The sequence below is a fragment of the Ursus americanus genome, chromosome 18, assembly GCF_024610735.1.
Source record: "Ursus americanus isolate L20-20 chromosome 18, mUrsAme1.1.p, whole genome shotgun sequence".
Taxonomy (NCBI): Eukaryota; Metazoa; Chordata; class Mammalia; order Carnivora; family Ursidae; genus Ursus; species Ursus americanus.
Genome location: NC_142144.1, coordinates 16,808,252 through 16,825,331, shown reverse-complemented (window position 1 = coordinate 16,825,331; position 17,080 = coordinate 16,808,252). Strand labels below are relative to the sequence as shown.

Genomic DNA, 17,080 nt, shown 5'->3' with positions numbered 1-17,080 from the left:
AGTCCCTAGAGCTCCCTCCCCAACCCACGATGATAAAGAAGCCACAAATGCCAGGATCTGTCGGCCTCCTCACTTATGCATTCAACACACACCATGTTCCAGGCAGTGCCCCAAGCCCTTGAGATAGGGTGGTGAAAAGTCAGACATAATCCATGATTCAAGGAATTCATAGCTAGGAAGGACACATATCCAGGCATTCCCAACGCTGCTATACTTTTGTGATAGGAGAGTACAGAGTACCAGAGTAGCACCAAGAAGTGTCCTTTCACCCATCCTGGGAGTCAAGGCAGGCTTCCTGGAGGAGGCACCTTAAGGGTGACTAGGAATTAGCAAAGAGAGTAGAATCAGGGTAGGGTTACTAAAGAGAATTGGGATAAGAAAGACTGACTGGGTAGGAGGAGAGGCATGTACAAAGATCCGAAGCCAGAAAGAGCATGGCGCTTAAGCAACTGACAGGAGTTCAGTGTGGCTCCAAGGGAGCATGGGAAGGCGAGATGAGGCCAGGGAGGTAGATCGCCGTCAGTCACACGGGGGAGTTGGGAATGCATCCTAATGGCAAAAGTTGTTCACTGAGAATTCACAGAAAACTGGCATGTTCAAAATAAGTCCCTTGGATAACACCTCCTAACGAGAGTGTGGAGAATGCACGCAGAGGTAGAGAGAGGCCAGTGCCGAAGCTTTGGCGGTAGCCAGCCAGAGGCCATGACGGCCTGAACCAGGACGCTGGCAGTGCAGGAAAACGGCAGTCCACAGGTCAAACAACATTTGAGGAGATAAAACTACAGTACTGTGACATGGAGATCACTGGGTACAATAGCCCAACTTTACCGAAGGAAAACTGAGTCTCCCGACCCCCTAAACAAGGCATATGTCTCACTCCAAGCTAGCAAGTGGCAAAGTCAAGCCTTCTAACTCCCGGTCCAATGCTTCATTTGTATCAATACGCATGATGGATTTGTTAGTAGCCTCATTCTTATAAAGTTTCAAAATTGAGACTGGTAGAAAGTTCCAGAGAATCCTAAGAGTGAGGTCAGAAGGGCAGAGAGAAAAAGGTGGAAGATAAAAGAAAAAAAAAAAAGCAGAAAAGCTCAAGAAGGAAGGAGAGGGGCAACATAAAAGGCAAGGAGAGGAAATGGGAACGAAGCAAAGGAAATTGTCTAAATGGCCTCACTGCCTTTGTTCTGAGAAATTCCCAAAGAGAGCCCCAACTTTGAAATCTTCAAGCTCAGCCCTCCCTCCATCTATGTCTCTAGAGGCAAGAACGCTTCTTCAGTTTGAGCTACCTGCTGTCTGAGGCCAGGAGATGGTATGAGCAAAAGATTCCTGTTTCTTTGAAGGGATTTCACCGGACTGGACAAAGAAGGCTTCTGAACATCCCCACACCAATTTCTAAGGAGCTCCTGTTTTCCCAGGTAAGCTTTTCAGCTTAGACAGATGCCTCTGGGGCATAGCTGGTTTGGGCACGGGGCTCTGTGAGAAGGTCTGTCTTTGAGGACATAGGGGGAATCTATGTTTGCTCAGGAAAAGACAATTGATGATACACATGGACCGCATGTTGGCATTATAACTTTCTCACCTGCCTGTCTTGCTGTCTCCTTAGAGATCTCCATTAGGTCTACTTAAAGGTGAACCAAGAAGAGCAACCCAGACACGGGACACCTACTTCAAGCCTACGAGGCACAGCCCTCCATCAAGAGGCTAACCTCCAATTCTGAGAAGCACTTCCACGCCCAGTCCTGATGGTTTAAACCCAGGGATGAGCATCACTGGCCCGATGCTGTAAGAGCTGGACTATACTGTAGTTAAAAGTTTAGAGCAATCCATAGTCTGGAATCCTCCAAGGGAGGGGCTCATACAGGTCTGCCAACATCCATGCCTTCATTCATCTTCCTATTTGTTCATGCATCCATTCAACAGTGTTTCCAGAAAACCCATAACGTATCTGTGACAAGGACAGGAGGTATTGTCTTAGCTCGGGCCACCAAAACGAAAATCACAGATTGAGTGACTTAACAAAAATTTATGTTCTCACAGCTCTGCAGGCGGGAAGTCTGAGATCAGGGTGCCAGGATGGTTGGGTTCTACTGAGGTCTCTCTCCTTGGCTTACAGACAGTCATCTTCTCACCATGTGCTCACATAGTAGGGAGAGAGAACCCGAGGCAGGGAGGCAGAGACAAAGAGAAAGAGAAACCGAAAGAGATAGATCTTCCTCTTTTTCTGACACCACAGTCCTATCCGATCAGGGCCCCACCTTAATGATCTTATTTAATTTTAATTACCTCTTAAAGAACCTATCTCCAAATACAGTCTGCTGTGGATTGACCTGTGTCCCTCCAAATTTCTTATGTTGAAGCCCTAACCCCTGGTGTGACTGTATTTGGAGATAGGGCTTTTAGTAGGTAATTAAATTTAAATGAGGTCATAAAGGTGAGGTCCTAATCCAATAGGATCAGTGTCTTTATAAGAAGAAGAAATCTCTCTCTCTCCTCTTGCTTTCCCCGCGTACATGCATACACTGAGTGAAGGCTATGTGAGCACACAGTGAGAAGGCAGCCATCTGTAAGCCAGACCCCAGCTGTGTCGGCGTCCTGATCTTGGCCTTCGAGCCTCCAGAACAGTGAGCAAATAAATGTCCGTTGTTTAAGCCACCCTATCTACGCTATTTTGTTACGTCAGCCCAAGGAGACAAACGCAGTCACACTGAGGTGAAGGCTTCAACATACGACTCCGTGGGGGATGCAGGCATACAGTCCATAACAAGGTACGATGGTAAAAAGACAAACAACTCCCCCCATAATGCTCACCATATAGACAGGATGGACCAAGATTAGTGAAATGATTGACACAGACATGTAAACCTTTTTAAGTGACATATCCCACAAAGGAGAGGTGAAAGAGGATATTAAGAGGCTCTCTTAGCGGAATATGACCTAGTTTAAGAATATCACGGACACTTGCTTCAAGGAGTGGGTAGTGGGACTAAGGGTTGAAAAGAGTAGGAGTTAATCAGGTGATGAGGAGGTGGGGGGGGGGGCGAAGAGAATACAAGAGGAGGGGACAAATCCAAACAAAGAGCCCTTTAAGGAGAAGGGATGTGGAAGGGACAGCACCACCACTCACTGGGCCCCAAACACTGAAAGCAAGTGGCATGAGATCGTGCTGGAGAGGTAGGAAGTCCTAACCCTAATCCCAACACCAACCCCATCCCCCAACCCCAACCCTATCCCCCACCCTTCTGGGCCTTTTTAAGGACAGAACACACTGACGGTTTTAGACAGAAGAGTGGCTTGATCAGATTTTCATGCACGAAAGATCGTTCCAGCAGCAGGCAGCAGAATTCACTGGAGATGGACAGAAATAGAAGAAAGACCAGCCAGGAGGACGGGGCATTGGTGCAGAAGTCCCCATACGGGATGATCCCCTGGATTGGGCAGCAGAGAGAGAGAGAGAGAGTAGACAGTGGAGCAGGAAGAACAGAGACAGAAATAGTGCAGACAGAGAAGTGGGCACATCTGAGAGTTACCCTGCAGACACAACTCCCTTAGGAGGCGGTGGCTGACTGGAAAATGCGGGAGAGGGAGTAGCACGTATGGAAGATGACTCCGGCCTGGCTTCCACAGAGGCGTCATGAAGGCGCCTCTCAAGGAGAAGGGGAGCTCTGGAAGAGAACACATTCCAGAGGACCAAAAACATGAGTTGGGTCTGAGCTATGAATAGCTGGTGTCTCCCGGATGTGTAAGGAGAGGTGTCAAGTAGACGGCGGGTTACGTGGGTCTCACGCTCCCAGGAGAGAGCTAGACTCTCTGGAGAGTCTACACACGCACTCCTTGGAAGAGGTTCAGAAGCACAGTGTGTGGTGGTTACGAACACCAGCTTCTGGCACCGTGCAGGCAACAGAACACATGTTCATTCTGGATCTGTATGGGCTCTTCTCCATTTGCTCTCCCTGATCCAGCGCCACCCCAGGTTCATTCCGCCCCACTCTATGTCCTGGAGGCAGACCTTCAACGCACTATATCCCTGCTCCTTGTTACATGGCCACCAGTTGGCTTTGCCCATTGGGATGCTCTGGCAGGGTACGGGAGGAGAGGATTTGGACATAGGTCTTCCCTTGCTCCTTTCCTGTCTCTGCACTCTACTCCTCAGAGTCTGGGACCCTTGACAATCACAGCTTCTGCCAGGGGCCCCTGTCCACAGATCCAGTCCTCAAATCCTTCAGGAAAACCATTTCCTCTCCCTGCCCCTTCGGTTCTAAGAGTCAGTAGTGGCTTCCTGAAATTTCTTGTCCCTGGGTCTTCAATACCCCCCTGTTGATTCTCTTCACTCTGCCTATGCCCCATAAATAATTGCTTCATTGAATTTCTCCTAAAAGGCCCATACGAAGGTCCCTTTGTCCAGCTGAGACCTCGACTGATACACCATCGCTTTTTGTCGTGCCTCTAACATTCACCAATTCTAAAGATCAGCCTCTTCCCATCCTGCTATTTCTGCTTTCCTTTCTCCAAAATTGATGTAGACAGGACTGGCTGGGAGGAGAGGAAGATGCAGAGAGGGAAGGTTTGCTCCTCTGAGCTGCACAGGTTTCTGATCCCGGCTGTAGCAAATCCCATCCATCTGTTTGGCTGCTCTCGCCTCGGCAGCAGTGCCAAGAGCCCAGACTTACAGGGGAAGTGCCTGTGCAAGCCCCTCCGTGGCCCACCTCGTTCTGCCTCCCACTCTCCCCCGCCCCCATCCCTCTGATCCCTTTTGGTAGCTCTATCAATATCAATATATCAAGTTGTCCAAACAAGCCACACTACCTCCTGGTACCCGCTGAGCTCTGCCTCCCCAGAGCAGCAAAATGCTCACCCGTCGCCTGGATGAATGCAACAGATGGTGCCTGATCTGAGCATCGCGGCAGGCCCGGGAAGGGAGGGGCGGGAGGGGGAAGCTGCCTCTTTCTACCATATGAGACACTGTCAGGTTTAATGGGTATGAACCGCTGGGGCCTGAGCAGAGGAGCCCCAGCTCCCAAGACAGAGAGAGGGGAGGAGAGAAAAGGGGAGGAGGGAGGAAGAGAGAAACAAGAATGGTAAGGAAAAGCGTTGTCAGTAATAAAGGCAGGGAGATGAAAGGAGGGGGCAGAGAAGAGTGGAAGGGGAGGAGAGAGCAGGAAAAGATTTCAGACGGAATGGGAAGGGGGGGGAGTAGCAAGGACAGGAGAGGAGACAGTGAAGGCAGGAGAAGGGAAAGGAGAGGTGGAAGGGAGGGTTGACCTTAAGGGCCTTGGCAAAGGCATATGGTTCCCAGATACCAGGCAAGCTCCAGCCTGGTCCTCCGCCCTGTACTCTGTGTCTACCCTAGAACCCAACAATCCCACATTCAATCCCAACCACCCACCCCACAGCCTGGGATGTCCTACCACTGACACTTGTGTAAGTTTGGGTCAGGTTCCCACACCACCTTCATCACCCTCTTTAATTGTTCTAGACTCATCTAGCCTCTGCAGGAAGAAAATTCACCATTCTTGAATACAAATTCTTTGCTAGGCAAGGAGCCTGGCATCTCCTTACAGTTTCTCATTTATTCCTCCTAAAAGGCTTGAAAGGTAAGTACCATTAGCTGGTGTTTGAAATAAGGAAACTGAGGCTCAGGGAAGTTACATCATCTCCTAGGGTCACATAGCTGAAGAATGGCAGAGCTGGGAATGGGACCCAGGTTACAGGGACACTGATGACCCTGGCTCCATCCACCGCACCACACAATGCATCTTCTTTCTGGTTTGTTGGTGGATGGAAATGGAGAGTCCAGTCTTGGGGTTTGGAGGTTAGTTCTCAGGGCCTGGAAAGTGACTCTGACAGCACAGTCCCTCTTAAATCATCCAGGCAAGAAGCCCCAGGCAACCTGGCCCTGGCTGGAGCCTTGGGCTCACCTTGACTTAAAACTGGCCAGCTATGCCAGGGGAATCTTGCTCAGTGTTGATGGTCAAGACTGTCCAGCCTGGAGGTCCTAGGCTCAACTCATGCCCCATTTTGTCAGCTTTGTCTCACTACAGAACTATGTTCAGAGAACAAAGCCGCACGTGGGTATTAACTAGGCATACTGACTAGTGCAAGTGACAATGCCAACTCAGGTTCCAACATCAGCTCTGCCACGTGTGACCTTGAGTCACTCCCTTCTCTTTCACAAGCTCAATTTCTTCCTTTGTAAAAGTCTGTAGGGCTGTGGGAAGACTGAATATAATTATTTACATAAATTGTCTAACAAAGCTTCTAGAACATAGTAAGTGCTCAAGAAAGAACACTCATTAACAAACGTCCTCTCACTTACCCTTTGGCTTCATGACTGGTCAATCATTTCATTCAACCATCCATCCATCCATTCATGTGTCCATTCATTCATTTTGAAAGTCCCTTGCATTATAAAATATCCACTTTGAAAATTCTTTCAGAGCGTATATAGTTCCTCTTTTATTCGTATGTGAAAACAAAGGCACCATGAGACAAAGTCACGACAAAAGTCTGCAGAAGACCAAGGTCCAGCCCTCCGGTCTCCTGTTTCCACTACTCTTCCCTAATTCCCAAAATTCTAAGATAATTTTAACCTCAGATCTAGTGACGTTTAATTTTATATACCAACTTGTTTAGGCCACAGTACAGAGGTAGTTGGTCAAGCATTATTATTCTTGATGTTTCTGTGAAGGTTTGTTGTTGTTGTTGTTGTTTAGATAAGGTTAACCTCCAACTCAGTAGACGTTGAGTAAGGCAGATAACCCTCCATAATGAGGGTGGGCTTCACCCAACTAGTTGAAGGCCTTCACAGAAAAAAACCTGACCTCCCTCAAGGGAAGAAGAATTCTGCCAGCAAATCACCTTCACACTGGAGCTGCAGCATTAACTAGCCTATTGGTCTACCCTGAAGATTTGGGACTTGTCAGCCTCCGGAATCATAGGAGTTATGTCCTTAAAACAAATAAACACACAAAGAAACAAATCTCTAGATAGATGCTGATAGTGATAGAAAGCAGTAGAGAGACAGAGAGATAGAAAAAATATATATAATCAATAGGTGATGGAGATATAGATTCCTCCTATTGGTTCCATTTCTCTAGACAACCCTGACTAATACAGACCTCAGTCTGTGTCCCCAGGCTTTGGACTGGACACACTTAGATGCCAGGATTGTGGGGACAGTAATAAGAAGACATCCCTGTCCTAAAGTACATGCCAGCCAGGAAGACCAGGTATGAAAGCAAAGAGCCATCACATTGGGCAGGTGTGAGAATCTGGTCACTGAATCCAACACTGCATTTCATATAGGAGCCACCTCTTCATGAAAAGAAAAGAAAAAAAATAAGAAAATAGTCAGTATTCCTCAACCAGATGACAATACTTCACGAGTAGAACAAATTTAAAACAAAACCCAGAGACGCATTTTTTTTTAAATGGCCACCTCTTCCCAATTCTCAGGGTTAAAAAGTTGATGGATAGAATTTTCTCACTTTTTAGTTTAGTTTTTTATTTTTCCCTCCCACACATTTTCTTAAACCTTTGATGCCTGCTACAGCTTATCTTCAAGCTAGCGCCTACAGGCAAGACAAATGAACAAACAGCAGCAAATATAAATTGGAAAACTTGGGAACAGCCTTTTCTTACAAACACGATCTTGGGCCTGTCAGCTAAACGTGCAGACTTTGAGGGTGGTCATAATTTCTGCTGGAGAACCGTATCAAGCTGGAATGATGGAATGAGAATTAGTGATATTTTCCTCTGCTCTCTTAAAAACACAATACCTTCCAGGTTCTCCGGAACTGGTTCCATAGTCCCTAGCCAGGACACAGATGGTCTCGAAGATTCTTTCCAGCTCCATGGCCCTGCAGTTGTAAATGTAAATGAAACTGTGCTTTCAATAAGATGAATGCAGTAACCACAAGAACTGCACTCTCTACTTTTCAGACCCTTCTCATCTCTCGAGAATGCTATCCTTGCAATCTCCTATTTTTATAGAGACCAGAGAGGCACAGGTGATTTCCAGAGTTTGGGCTGAAGTTGAAACAGCAGGCCAGCCAGTCCTGTGCAAGAGAGAAAGGGTCAAGTCACTGGACAGGCAGGGTCCGGGCCTCCTTGGTCAGTTGATTAGCACCTGGATAGCAAAGCATGGCCATGGAAAGGCTTTGGAATCAGCTGCAGTTTGGAATGTTAAGCCCTGTTTCTTACCAGCTGTGAGATGTGGGCAAACCACTTAACCACACAAAGTCTCAGCTTTCCCAAGTGTTAAGCTGAGGTTTGCAATTCCAAATTCATAAAGCTGTTTTTGGATTAAATGAGATGCTAAAATGCTTATCGCGGTGCCTGATGCAGAGTAAGCATTTAAGAAATGAGAGCTAATACTGTCATTTTTATGGCCAAAAAGATCTTAAACCATCAGTCATCATGAATCCTGATCTTCTGCCCAAACCTGCAGGGCATAGATGAGTCCAGAATCTGTTGGGACTCACAGACCCTAGCCAAATTCCTCCCAGATTCACCCTTGCTGTAACTGCACAGGAAGGCCAAGAGTGTGTCTCTGCGCTGCCCGGGACTGGAGGCCCACCTATATTCTACAACTGGCATTCTGCAGCCAACACCAGTCCTGGGTGCTGCATCCAGACATGGGCACTGGGGACACGGGGATGAAATGTACATTGCCCTTTCTGTCAAGCATGATGCTCTTTAGTGGAAGAGACACGTAGGGGCGCCTGGGTGGCACAGCGGTTAAGCGCCTGCCTTCGGCTCAGGGCGTGATCCCGGCGTTCCGGGATCGAGTCCCACATCAGGCTCCTCCGCTATGAGCCTGCTTCTTCCTCTCCCACTCCCCCTGCTTGTGTTCCCTCTCTCGCTAGCTGTCTCTATCTCTGTCAAAATAAATAAATAAAATCTTAAAAAAAAAAAAAAAAAAAAGAAGAGACACATAAACATAATGATAATACCATGTGCTAAATGCCCAGAGAAGTGTGACAAGAACACTGAGAACGTGCCCTCCAATTCCTTTTGCAAGTGGAAAGGCTCTGGAAAATTCCTGGAGGAGATGCCAACTCGTCCGAGCCTTAGAGAATGCAGAACCAGGTAAAGCGGACTATATAAAGAGTGCCATCCACAGGCGAAAGGGACAAGGATTGTAGAGAAAACCCCACACAGTTTGGTTCTAGAGATTCAAGTGAGAGATGATATCATTACCAAGAAAATCCACCTTCAACTAGGAAGAGGGGTGGCTCCTGTTTCGCACTTCCATCTCCTTTCCCAAAGCCTCATTCAAAGAGCCCACTTACTTTGAGAGCCCTGCCCTCCGGCCCCACCACCCTTTCCCGTGCCCGGCCCTGCTATCTCAGATACTCTGGGTACGGGATGTGCCTGCACTGTAGGAATCCCTCAGGCTTGGGTTTCAACTCCATTCTCTCTCATCGACGCACTATGTGGCTTTAGGTGCTGGGTATGTTTCTTTACGGCCCTAAATCCCAGTTCTTCGCCTGTAAAACCTTGAGCATAAATCTCCCTCAAGAAGTGTGGGGTTTTGTGGGGTTTTTCTGGTTAAAATTCAATGCAATAATATATGCAAAGTGCTTAGCTCAGGACCCAAAACAGATTAAGCACTCCACGAAGTATAGCCTTTAGTATCATTATTGTTAGCCGGCTTAAGTGAGATAAGCTTGCAGAGGGCCTTGCGCGGAGTCAAAGCTTAATGCACACTGCGTTCTTCCCTTCCCTTTTGGGTAACTCATCGCCTTTGACTAAAGACTGTGGACTCGAACTCCCTGTTGTCCTCTCATGTATAAACTTTACCGTCATGCCTGGCTCCTGTGAAGTCCAGGCGTTCCGTCTCCACTCTCCTTCAGCCAATTCCCATGGTCACGCCATGCATATAGCCAAAACCTGGGACCTAGGTACAGCTGCAACATGAATCCTGGATCCAGAACTTCCGCTCATGGCCCTCTGTCTACCCTCATGCCTTGCTCTGCCATGCTCATTAAGCTTATGCTTCAACCTCTAAGGGATTCCTAGGTCTCAAATATATATATATGTTTCTGATGAAGACCTAGCTCCATCATCATGAGCCAGAGGAAGCTGTTTTCTGGCAGCAAGGAGGAAAGATGCCCACCCTCTTACCCCAACTCCCTTTCTCCCCAGAAATTTAACATTTTCATGGTTTCATTTTTTCCCCCCAGAGAGTCAGCTTAGACCTCCCTGGTTGATCTGTGACCAAGGTTCACTTAAATTTCCATTCCAATTTGTCAAGGACATCTCATTAGTCACGTAATCATAATAGCAGTAATAATAACATTTACCATTTATGGAGTAAAGTGATAGGTATTCAGGTAAACAGTTATGATTGAATATAATTTTCATAATGACTGTGGTGCATGAAATTATTAGCCTTATTTCTTCACACACACACCCCACCTACACCCTTGCTATAGCCTCTTTGTAGATGGAATGCACTTCATTGCACCTTGATTTGCTCTTGGCTGTGTGACTTGTTTTGTCCAATGGTATGTGGGTGAAAGTCAACATAGGTCAGTTACGAGCATAGGCTTCAAAAGGTACCACATTCTTCTGTCACACATTTACACCTGCCACAACCATAAAGAGGACCTGTCTCAGCTAGCCTGTTGGTGCAGGGAGGATGAATGACACATGGTAGATTCACAGTTCTGCAGCATGGACCAGCCACCCTACTCTTATAGCCTAGGGCACCGACCCCCACCCATCTGTAGATGATGAGCAAACCAATCTAAGATAAGCATAAACCTCCATCTAATCCTCAGACACATGACAAACTGATGTTTATTATTGGATGCCACTGCGATTTTGTAGCTGTTTGTTATGTAGCACTACTGTTGGAATGATTGACTGGTATACAGCCTGTCAAGATACATATTATTATTTCCATCTTACAAATGGGTAAGTGAGGCACACCAAGATTAATTAATTTTTCAAGTGTCATATAACCTATGAATAGCAGAGTTGGACAAAAATCTTCAAATATTACTGCATGGGTTGTTTTGGAGTGCGACCAATAAACATGATTTAATGAACTGACTTGCATATTGGAATAGATGAAAGTAACCCCTCTTAGCCAGTTTCCCTTTGATCCACATTAATGATAATTATGAAGAATATCCCAGAAATAACAATGACCTGAAACTGAGGTGTCCCTCTTTGGTGGCATAAAGACTATTAACACATCCATTTAGAGCTTGCAGGGTTGGGCTATGCTCGGCCAATGAGTGAACAAATGTTACAAGGTGTATATGACTGGCCACTGAGTGAGGGGTATGAAAAATACATACTGTGACAGAAGTCCATTACTAAGCCATGCTATGGTGGGGGGAGGGGTTTACCGAGAGCAGGATATGGAATTTATACAATCTTACTACTGCAACTGGCAGATTTTCCACCCATCTTCCTTTAAACTAAGGGCATATCTTCCCGGTGCAAAAGGGTGGTTATAAATTTAAACACATGTAAGTCAACTATAGCAAGTGGCAGGGATTTTGCAGTGAAATTAATGCAGCTGCATTATAAATATGTCCTATTTCTCAATATTAAACTCTTAAAAATAGACTGGCTAAATATATAGGCAGTAATGGATTGAGGCTGAGTTGGCGTTACTATAAGGCTGGGGATTTTCCATTTAATGACTTATAATTTCAATTTCCCATTCCCACATGACAGTGAGAGCAGGCTTGCTTTATTATTTGTGATTACATGCCACCACCACACAAAAACGGATGGAGAAACCATTGAGAGTAACATCAGTGGGAGGGGAGAGCAGAGAATCCTGAATTGAAAACTCAGCAGATCTGGGAGAAGAAGACCCAATCATGAGCTCCAGCTCAGCTGCTGTGCGACTTTGGACACCTCACCAAGCCTCTCTGAGCCTCAGGAAATACAGATTCCTGTGATATGCATGTTAAATCATTTGATAAACTGGGCCACTATGAAGTTGGCAATATTGTCACTCTGCTATAGCTTCTTAAAGACTAGCCTTCTAAATTCTGTTTTTCACATCCTTAGTCATAGCGCCAGTGTCCATATAAAGAAGTGAGACAAAACAACACGGTAGAAACACTGTGCAAAATTATCTTATTACGCTGAGGTTCAAATCCTGGACCTGCCCATTAGCATAGGCTCACCATGGGGTACAGTGACCCTGCCTCTCTGGTCCTCAGGCATTCTTCATTTACTAAATGGAGAGGAGGCGACCTATAGGAAAGGTTTACATAAGCACATTGGTGACACCACTGCTTCGTGTTGATTGACTTGTTGAGTGTTTACGCCAGACACCATGACCTAATATCCCACTCACCACAAACTTGGGAAACGGGTGGCATTAGATTCACCCTATGGGGACACAGCTGGACCTGGGGCCCAGGCTGGTCTGAGGCCTGTGGTTTTAACCACGGCTGAAATGATGCAGATAATAGGAGGAAAGAAAAAAGGATGTGGAGAGAACAGAAAAGGGACCAGGCTGTGGCATGTTGGGGCTGTCCCAAGCACCTGTGGGGGCTACTGTGTGGATATGGGGTCACACATGTATCTGAGGCATTCGTTTTGTTCCACGGCTAGATAATCCTGAATTATCTTCTTCTTCCCTTACTCAGTCCCAGTTAAGCTAGCTCAGTTAAGTATTATGGATACCTTATGGATACCTCCTTTTTTCTGCATCCTTTTCCCAGGGAGCAGTCAAAAAACTAAGCTAAGACAGTAGAAAGAACTGGAAATCATGTCTTTAGCGGAGCAGAACAAATTCCTCCTCTGATGTTTTTTGGTGAAATAATAGAGATCCATCCTAGGGAGCCATTTGCACAGGGAGCCTGCGTGCACGGGCGAATGGGTCTTGAGGAATGCTCTCATTTTGCTCGATGTGCACAATGAGGTAGAGAAATGTGATAAAAGAAAGACAGAGAGAGAGAGACAGTGAGGCTGCGATCGAACCTTAAGCCAAGCTCATGTAGTAGCAACACTGCAGGTTCTGAGAGCCCTGGAAGGAATCTCACGTCCCTGCGACTCTTCTGATGAGGAGTATCCGGGGATTACAAGCCACAAGGGCTACCCCTCTCCTCTTGGTGGTCTGCCTCTTCTTCCTCACCTTTCAGCTCTTATCTGTTACTTCCTGATTCCAACCTCCAGAAGCTGAACCCAAAAGCCTGGGTTAGACAGAAGTGTCCGTGTAGGGTTTTTTTGGAGTCCTCACCAAAAACGTACATTTTATTTTTTTTAAATTTTTTGAAAGATTTGGTTTATTTATTTGGCAGAGAGAGAAAGAGAATGACCACACAATCAGGGAGATTCGGAGAGGGAGACGTAGGATCCCTGCTCGGCGGGGAGCCCGATGAGGGACTTGATCCCAGGACCCTGGGATCATGACCTGAGGGGAAGGCAGACGCTTAACCTACCGAGCCACCCAGGTGCCCCCCAAAATGTACATTTTATAAACATACATTCAGCCGGGCGTTTTTCATCTCCTTACTTAGGTCATTTCTGTTCAATAATTTGGGCATCAGAGATCTCAGTGCGAGTTAACAGTAAGGCAATCACTAAAAAAAGCAACATGAATAGAAACATAAAGTCTCAGAACCCGAAGGCGACAGCTCCACCGTGCACTGCTCAGGCCACGCCTAGAGGACTGTGTTGAGATCTGAATGTCACGTTAAAATGCAATTAGCAAAGCAGAACAGGCCAGGTATGAAAAGCTAGCCTGATATGAAGGCTTGGAAAGGTATCATGAGGAACAATAAGACAGTAGGAGAAAGTAAAAGTTAGCCGCCTTCAATTATTTGAGGGGCTGCTATAGTAGTCATAGTACATCTAATACTCATGTTTATCATCCTCATTACTGTAGCTAAGTCCCATGCACCATGGTGCATGCTTTACATATGTTATAATTACAAGAGCTATTTTTTCTAAGTGCTTACACTGGGCCAGGCACCTGCTAAAGTGTCCAAGATATAATTTCCCATAATTTGCAATGCTGCTGTGAAGCAAACTCTATTTATATCTCTTTTTTACAGATGGGAAGACTGACCCTGAGACAGTTCAGGCTCCTGATGAAGGCAAGGCTTCTCCACCTCAGCAACACTCACATTTAAGACCGCAGAAAGCCTCGGTGTGGGGACTGTCTTATGTGATGTAGAATGTGCAGCGGCATCCCTGGCCTCTGCCGGTTAGAGGCTACTAGTCCCTTCTTCAAGTTGTGACTACCAAAGTGTCTCCAGATATTGCCCAACGCCCCCGGAGGGGCAAAGTCACCGCTGGTTGAGAACCACTGTCCCAAGGTAACCTAAGTGTTAAGTGGGAGGGCTGGGATTCAAATTGAGATATGTCTGGTTCTAAGATCCGTAGTCTTAAGAACAGTAGCATCAATAACAACTGTAATAGTAATTGTTATTATCTTAGAGCCCACTACATGGCAGAGCTTTCTAACTATGGGGAAAAAAGAGCTGGTGAAGGTGGCAAGTTCTCTAAAACTGGGAGTAATCAGACAGAGGGGCCACATTCCAAATATAACATAGAAGAGATCCAAATACCAAGTAACAGTGAACTAAGAGACCAGACCAATGATAACCCTTACAGTCCAATATCCTGTCAATTTAAAACATGAGGTTCTAGTTTTTATTCTAAATCTTTTTCAATAATTATGGAGGAAGAAACAAAATCTTAATTTGAATTGTCTTCCCCTTAGCAGACACTCAAAAAATTCACCTTGCTCTCATAGGTACAAGATCAAGAAGATGCCCCTCCCTGCTCTCTCCCTGTCTTCATCCCTCCAACACACACACCCACACAAGCATGAACCCTCTTGTCCATGTATCTGGGCTCAGAACCAATTGATCCTTTGTCTGGTTCTAGGTAGAAGAGAGCTAAGACACGATAGCAAGTCAGCTGTGCAGCGGATCGGCAAGTCTCCACCTGTTTGTAGTAAATTAATGATGCCCGAGCAAGGAAGACATTGACAAGAAGGAAGCCCATTAACCTCCCGCCTGCCTCTCTTCATGGTCAGAGCATCTACTCTTGAGCCGTATTTGACTGCAGAGGAGGAATATGGAGGGGAGACAGGCACATCTCTAGCAATTACAGGCTGGAATGAAAAAAGACACATGGATGCAGGTCAGTGAGAAATCTGCTGGAAGTCATTCACCCAGGTGAAATTTCAGAGTCAGTCCTCAAAAGAGCCTGATGATGCAGTGAATTACACCAAGATGAAGTTAAATTAAAGGTGGACTGAGCTGGGCTAAATATAAAAAAGAGTTTCTTAATTAACTCATGACTTAAGCACTTATTAAAAAAAAAAAAAAAGACAAGAGGAAGATACGGAGAAGAGAAGCCAAGTGGAGAGAGAAGTCCACCTGTCTGGTTGACTTCAGCATCACCTGCAAAGCACAGGGACTAAAGCAACACTTTGACGTAGGGTGTGGGATATCAAACAAGAATGAGAGAGGTTTCCAAAGTGGCATATGCAAAGATACAGAAGTTCAAAGTCATCTTCAGCTCAAAAAATGAGAAGTCATTTATAATGACTGGAGTTCAGCATTCCTGGAGGGACAATGCTACAGATGAGGTGAAAACAAGACTGTGGACACATCAGGGAGAAACCTGAATGCCAAGCTAAGCATTTGAACTTTAGTCTGTATAAGAGGGAAGATTATACATATATGTATTATGAGATATATGGATACATAGGAAGATTCTGATCAGAAGCGTGGCACTGTCAGAAATGTACATAAGAAAGATTAATGTGACTGCCAGTTTGGAAGAGGGAAATGAATGGATAATGATAATCAAGATAAAAGGAGCTGAAATGTATTGAGCCACTCAGCATGTGCCAGTAACCGTGTGAAGCGTTTTACCTGAATTTTCCAGTTTAATCCTCACAACAGCCATATGAGGTAAGCACTTCAATAAATTGCTTTTTGTAGAAGAATTTAAGCTTAGAATTCAAATTATGTTCAGGGCCCCAATACTAATTATTGGGTTGAGTCAAGATACTAACCCTGGTCCAATTTTAGTGACTATGCATTTATTCAAGAAGCTGTGTAAGTCTAGACAAAAGAAGATACAGATCTTAACTATGGCAATGTCGAAGGACAAAGAAAACAAGGTATATATTCAAAATATATCATGTATATATACATATATATATATATATATGTATATATACATTCCCTAAATATATATAATATATTATATATATAATACATATATAATATGTATATATATTATATATATAATATATATATAATATGTATATATATTATTATATATATATGGAGTAGAATAGACAGGAATGATTGGACTTAGATCTAAATTGGAGGAGATACAGAGAAATCAAGAATGAATCAAGAATGAATCCTTGCACCCCCCCCACCCCGCCTGGGAATGGCATCAACTATGATTTGAGAGGTAACTACACCCCAATATATCTAAAAGTTACCTGAATGATTCCCTTTTCAATTACAAAAGGATGACACCTCAGTGATCTTTTCCTTACCATAACCAACTTGCCTACAAAACCAAATCAAAATATTCATGACAGAAAACACAAAATAAAGTCATGGCATGAAGACATTTCTTCATCTCACCATCAACTGCAGTGAGTAAGTGGCCGCAGAGCAGGGACTGTTGGGCAAGGCCATGACCCAGACTCTGGGATTTCTGGAGGACTAGAGGGTTCAAGCAGATAGCCAAGGAGGGCACTGGTATAATGAGCAGGAGGGCTTGTGGACAGCTGAACTTGAAACTGAAGTAAACTCGACTCACGTAAATATTTGCACTCACCTGTTCAATGAGCTTATCATGAAGACTTCTACGGCTAAGACCCATAAGTCCAATCACTGGAGTCTCACTGCTATTCCCAGAAACCAGATATATTGCCTGCTCTGATCTTCACTGTTTTCCCATCTTCACCCTCATCCTTCTGGATGGGCCTGACCTTCCCTACCTCACCCTCTCTCCAGTCAGAGCCGTCACTCACTTCCAAGCTAATTGTCTCCATCGATGTGTGCAAACCAACCATTTATGGGAAATGCCATGGAATGTTAATTTCATTTGGAACTGGATAATT

General features: G+C 45.3%; 1 protein-coding gene across 2 annotated transcripts in view; it reads right to left on the bottom strand.

Annotated features, from left to right (window-relative positions):
- ASTN2 (astrotactin 2) overlaps positions 1-17,080 on the bottom strand; it is an 845,639-nt gene that overhangs the window by 595,988 nt on the left and 232,571 nt on the right. The gene's annotated exons all lie outside the window — the stretch shown is intronic.